At 34.6% G+C, this 5,936-nt stretch overlaps 1 pseudogene; it reads right to left on the bottom strand.

Moving 5' to 3' along the window:
* Nucleotides 1–765: 765 nt before the first annotated feature.
* LOC139875033 (TMV resistance protein N-like) lies at nucleotides 766–5,540 on the bottom strand (annotated as a pseudogene).
* Nucleotides 5,541–5,936: the final 396 nt, after the last annotated feature.

The raw sequence follows: 5,936 nt of genomic DNA, 5'->3' as shown, positions 1-5,936 counted from the left end.
TTGCACCTGACCTTGTCACATATTAATTGTAATTATTTCATTTACTTTCTTTTTAATTCGAGAATACATTTACTTATTTGATTTTACATCAATTTATCCTTAATCTCCCTTCCCCTTTCCACCCCATTCGTTTCCATCGAATAAAAAATTTAGAACACGGCGAGAGTTAAAGTCATTCACATGTTAAACCCTTGCCTCCTAATACCATTCCTCCTCCCCAAGTTTCTCAATTCCATTTTCCCCCAAATCCCCTTGACCTTCGGTGTTTGATCTCAGTCTTGGCAATGGATAATATTAGTTATTGTTTATTACTTGTGCTCATTGAATTATACATATAAACTGCTTTATATGACTTTACTTACACACACAGTATCATTTAGAGCATATATATCATCATCATTATAGTTATTGCATAAAACCTTAACAAAGTCACTTTTACATCGATTTCTATATATAACACGTGTGTTCGTGAAAAATAATCGGGTGGGTGGGGTCCCCTCAATACCAAGAACAATTCTTATCATAATTTCCATCCACGTACATAGATATTACAGTACATGCATTCACGTAACTATACATTCACAACAATTAGATAATCCAATTACAATTGCCATTGCATTTTACTTTTCTTCAAATTTCTTCATAAGCCCAAGACTATATTGGTTTTGTTGTTTCCCTGAATACATTACGAGGTTCTTTGGTAACTGATATGTCTTATTCGAGATAGACAAATCTCCTTAAGAATTGAAGAAGAAAGAAGTAGAATTGAGAATTTTATTACTGAAATCTGATGATCAATACAACAGTTACAACTTGTATTTATACATTTGACTTCAGATAATCTTAGCCATTAACTACAAACAACCAAACTATCTTGAATAACAGAATCCAACTACTTCAACTACTTTCCACAGCTTTCTTTTTCTTCTTTGTTAATTGATAGTCACTAGTCCACTTTGGTTGTATCTTCAATCGTTTAGGTCTTTCATTGTTGACTCCACAGTTGACTTTAGAGTTGACTCTACCTTGAGCTGTATCAGTAACATCCTACAAGAGAAAAAAAGGATTGATTATTAATTCATGTTATTAATTTTAGAAGTGTTTTAGTGTTTGTAAAGTGTACCTCTATTTCTCTAACTGGCGTGTTGGACTTCTTTTGTGAGAAAGCTCTAAAAAATGGTTCTGATAAAAAGCGATCATAAATGGTTCATAGTTAAGTTGTATCGGGATACAAGTCAAATAACTGATACGAATCACCTACTTTTTCACCAAGTGTTGAGATGAAAATTAAGATCTACCTTTAACTACGAAGGGATTACGTGAAGATCGCCCAAAATACCAATGGCACAGAAGGTACTCTCCAGTAGTTGATCGAAAAGGGGAGAGATCACCACCAATTATATGATTCCATGATTTGTAATAACCCAACGCATCTTCTTCTTCTTCTTCTTTAATGTCGCCATCATCATACACAAAACTCACCCCACACTCCCTTATAACATGTTCATCAAGTACCTCTTTTAAGAACAACGTGGTAATAGTGACATGGTCACCAGGTTCCATGTCCTTCACTGTAAACATGCAATGGCTTATATATGTTACACACTCCCCACCTACGTTGACTTCTTCAATACAATGCCTGTATCTCCAATTGGTGTTTTTTGTTATATTAAAAATTGAAATAATTGGCAAGTTTAGTCTGATTTGGTTGGATACTTTAGCACATGAAGATTGATGCATTACCACACAGCAAAAATTCAATCCCCTGAGTTTTTTAGGAGATGAAGGGAAGGGTGAATGATATTGGTTCCCCGTTTGTTACATCAGTAATCCAATTTGGCATCTGCTCCCCACCATAAATTGTGCTGAATATTCCAAATTCATAATACATCTGCCAGTTAAAATTCAATTAAACCAGCTTAATCAATTACAAAGCATACATACATCACATTCACATTTCACATAATAAGATATATACTATTTTTATTGTTATATAACAATGATAAACCTGGGTTTGAGATCCCTCTGATTCCGCAATATATCTATATCTATTATAAGTTTCAATGTGTCTTGTTTTAGTGAACTCTAAATTAGTCCACCCCAAATTACGTAATACAGCTTCCTCGACACCTGCCATAGGTTGGATTTTGACCACACCATCGATTTCAATGGATGAAGAAGCTAGTGGACGCAAATTCATATTTAACTTCAGTTGACACAATTCTGGATGAAATGACATTTTCCGTAGCAGATTAGTGTTACTGTTGGAATGACGGTACGCCAACAATCTTAAGGTACATGGAGGATGTTCGATTGATGTCAGCATATCACACTTATTCATATCAAGTCTCTCTAGGTTTGGAAGGGTTCTCACACAATTGGGCATCGAAACTATTGGATTACCGTTCAAGATTAAATCCTTCAACAGGGATAGGCAACTCCAGTTGATGGGAAAGTCTTCGCATGACAAATTATTATTTGAAAGCGCCAAAATTACTAATGAGCTTGAAAAATACAACTCGCTGAAACCGAAATCCCTCGAAATAGCCTCGACAGTGCCAGAGGAAGATGGCCGTTGTAACTTCAGGTCAATTAAGCTATCATTGACCTTCTTCAATGTCTTAAATGGAATCTCATTCGTATTACACCCATCCAGGTATAGTGTTTTGACATTTTTGAAGATGTCGATATTTGTTAGAAGCTTTCTACACTTGTTGCAGTCACGGAGATCGACAAAAGAAAGTTGATGACATTGCTCAATTGTTTCACAAACCTCAACCAAACTCGTGCATTTTTCAAGAATTAACATCTCGAGTGCAGGGAATTCACAAAAACCACCAAGAGTATGAAGCTGAAAACAGTGGCCCAGATCAAGAATCTTCAAACATCCAAGCAACCTGTTATCTTTTGAGTACGATTCACTCACCTGTTCAAATGGTGTAATTATCAGTATACGACTCAGCATCTATCTAAGAACAATTAAAATTGAAGTGGATCGATCAATCTACCTTTTGCTTGTCTCCAGGTCGTAGCATGTTATTAGAAGAGACATCAAAAGATTTGATATTGCTATAACGCAATGAGAGGTGAACTAGCTTCTTCATTGGTAATTCAGAAGGCATAGACTCTAAAGGGGGAAAAATACAAGCACAACTCTATTAAATCTGTTGGAAAGTTCTCATAAGAGCCTTTGAGGATAACATGTGTGAGTATTAGTATCTTCAGATTATCCATGTTACAAAATGCATCTGTTTCCAGCTCAAGTAATGATCCAAGCGGGCCAATGCAGAGACCTTTAATATTTCTAGTACCCTAATAAGAAAAAAAAAAATGCAGCAAATATTAAGAATTATAAGAAAATAGTATATAAATAAAACTATAAGTATTTTTACTAATTGACAAGACAGTTTGTTCACATACAGTCTTTTTTTTCAACACGTCGATTGAGTCCTCATTACCCCATAAAAAACTACGCTCCCATGGATTCTCAGATTCAAGATCTACAACATATTTTCCCATCTCTTGAATTAATGAATGCATATGAAACTCGCCATTCCTTCCAATACGAAGAAGACATCTGTCGATGAGATGTTCAATCCCAGTGCTAGTGTTTAAATTACATTCATGTAGCACGGTTTCTGCAAAACCTCTATCCATCCCAACAAAAAGGCATGCAATATACTTAAACAATTCCTTGTCATTTTTGGACTCCAAAGATTCAAAGCTCATTTTCAAGATATTATTTACACGGGAAACATGTCCCTCGGGTCCTTTTTTTAGTTCTTTTATGCAGCTTTCCCAATAAGAAAGATCTCGATTATATAGATTACTGCCCAAAACTTTGAGAGCCAATGGATGTCCTTGACAATACTTCAAAATATCCTCTGAAACCACTTTATAGCCATCTTTAAGCTCTTCACAATTGAACGCATGATGACACAAAAGCTTTAGTGATGCGTCGTTACATAAGTGTTCAAGTGGGTACTTTTTATGTCTGTATTCAGCTTTCGCTTTGCATAGTTCACACCTCTCTGTCAACGACATGTTCCTGGTCGTTATAATGATTTTGCTTCCTTGATTAAAACCCTTGTTTCCCAGTAAAGCGTCCAACTGCTCTATACTATCAATATCGTCAAGAACTATCAACACTTTATTAGAGGCTACAGAAACATCATGAACTTGAATTGAACTTGCTTTTGAAATATCATTACAAAGTTGATTTTTTAAATCAAGCAATCCCTTAATATTTCCATCACACTTCCTACTAATATCTTCAACGATGCTGCTTGTATCGAACTCGCGACAATATGAGTCATATATATATTTGGCTAAGGTTGACTTTCCAATCCCACCCATACCATATATACTAAGAATGTCGACTGTATGTGATGATCCATCTTTCAACCATGAACTGACGTATTCAATTGCATCTTCCTTTCCAATAAGTAGTGGTAAACTAGTCCTTACGGGTACACGTATTCTTTTGGAAAGTTCTTTAACAATTTCTTTGATGAACTCAGTCTCCAGCCTGAAAATTAATTTTGCATAGAGAACCTTGGATTATTTATTTTTTTATTTTGGCGAAAAAAAAACTTTATTACTAAACCAAGAACAACAACCACCATACAAATATAACCGATCTAAGAAAATTAAAACATAACTCATACAAAACAACCTTTGATGAGATCGTATACATTTAGCAGGATATTAAATGGTAGTAGTAATGAATCAGTGGTTAATTTTCATATAGTGTATTTAAATTCGGTCATTCGGTGGTAAGTTCATTGGATGCATCGAACATCCAACATCCATCATACTGAATTTGGATATTTCAATTACTCAAATAAGATCTTACAAACTTGGACTGTATATAAAAAAAAAATTGTACTATTTATACAGTATATAGTAAACTAAAAATCCTGATTATCCAGCACACAAAGTTGATCAGGATTGTCAACCTCATCAATTGTATTCAAAAAAATGGAGAAAAAAAAAGTAGTTTACCTGCCCTTTACATCCAAGCCAGTTAAATTAGAAACTTTTGTAAGTGCTTCCTTCCATATTTCTATCTTCTCTGCTAATTTCATTTTTTTCTCCACATCTGTTTCTGCTTCCATCTTCTGTTTATGTTCTGCCATTGCCTCTCCGAAGCTGTTTTGTTGCTTCCTGACGTCAGTGGGTTCGACATGATAGAAGATGGGGATAACTATTTGTTTGAAGTTCTTATGTCGGTCAAGAATCAATACAAGTTCATCAAGGCGCCATGTAGAAGAAGCATAATTCTTAGACAACACGATAATAGAAGCCCTTGATGATTTAATTGCACTCTCCAATTTGGGTTTCAAATAAAACCCGATTGGAATCTCTTCATTGTCCAACAAGGTTTTGAGATTATCACGTTCAAGGGCTTGGTGGAGGTGACTGGTGAAGCTAAGACGAGTATCAATACCTCGAAAGCTCAAAAATACGTCATACTTTTCATCATGATTATTACTTGATGAAGATTGTTCTAAACCATCAGTAAGAATAACCATAACCATTTTAGTGAAATTGGAATGTTATGAGTGAGTTGTGAAATGAGCTGCAACTAGCATATGGTTTTGTATCAGATCCAGATTTACTTTTCAAAGATCAACGACCCAGTCAACAACTAATGAGTACATTTTATAACAAAATTACTAAAATAGTCCTTATAATTTGTCCAAAAATACTGTTTTGGTCCTTTGTGTTTTTTTACTAAAAAGGTTTGTGTCTGTGTGGTATATAGTCTCTCAAACTGGTTGTTAAAAACACCTACATGAAACATGTGCAAAGCACGTTGAGGATATTTTGAGTTTTTTAAGAGAGTATTGTACTTCCAAAAAATATTTAAGAGAAGATGGTACTTCAATAAATATTTTTCAAAACATTATAATATTTCTTTTTCCTATTTTCCT

This window comes from Rutidosis leptorrhynchoides, chromosome 11 (genome assembly GCF_046630445.1).
Source record: "Rutidosis leptorrhynchoides isolate AG116_Rl617_1_P2 chromosome 11, CSIRO_AGI_Rlap_v1, whole genome shotgun sequence".
Lineage (NCBI taxonomy): Eukaryota > Viridiplantae > Streptophyta > Magnoliopsida > Asterales > Asteraceae > Rutidosis > Rutidosis leptorrhynchoides.
Note: the sequence above shows the minus strand (reverse complement) of the source record. Positions and strands in the feature narration are given on the sequence as shown.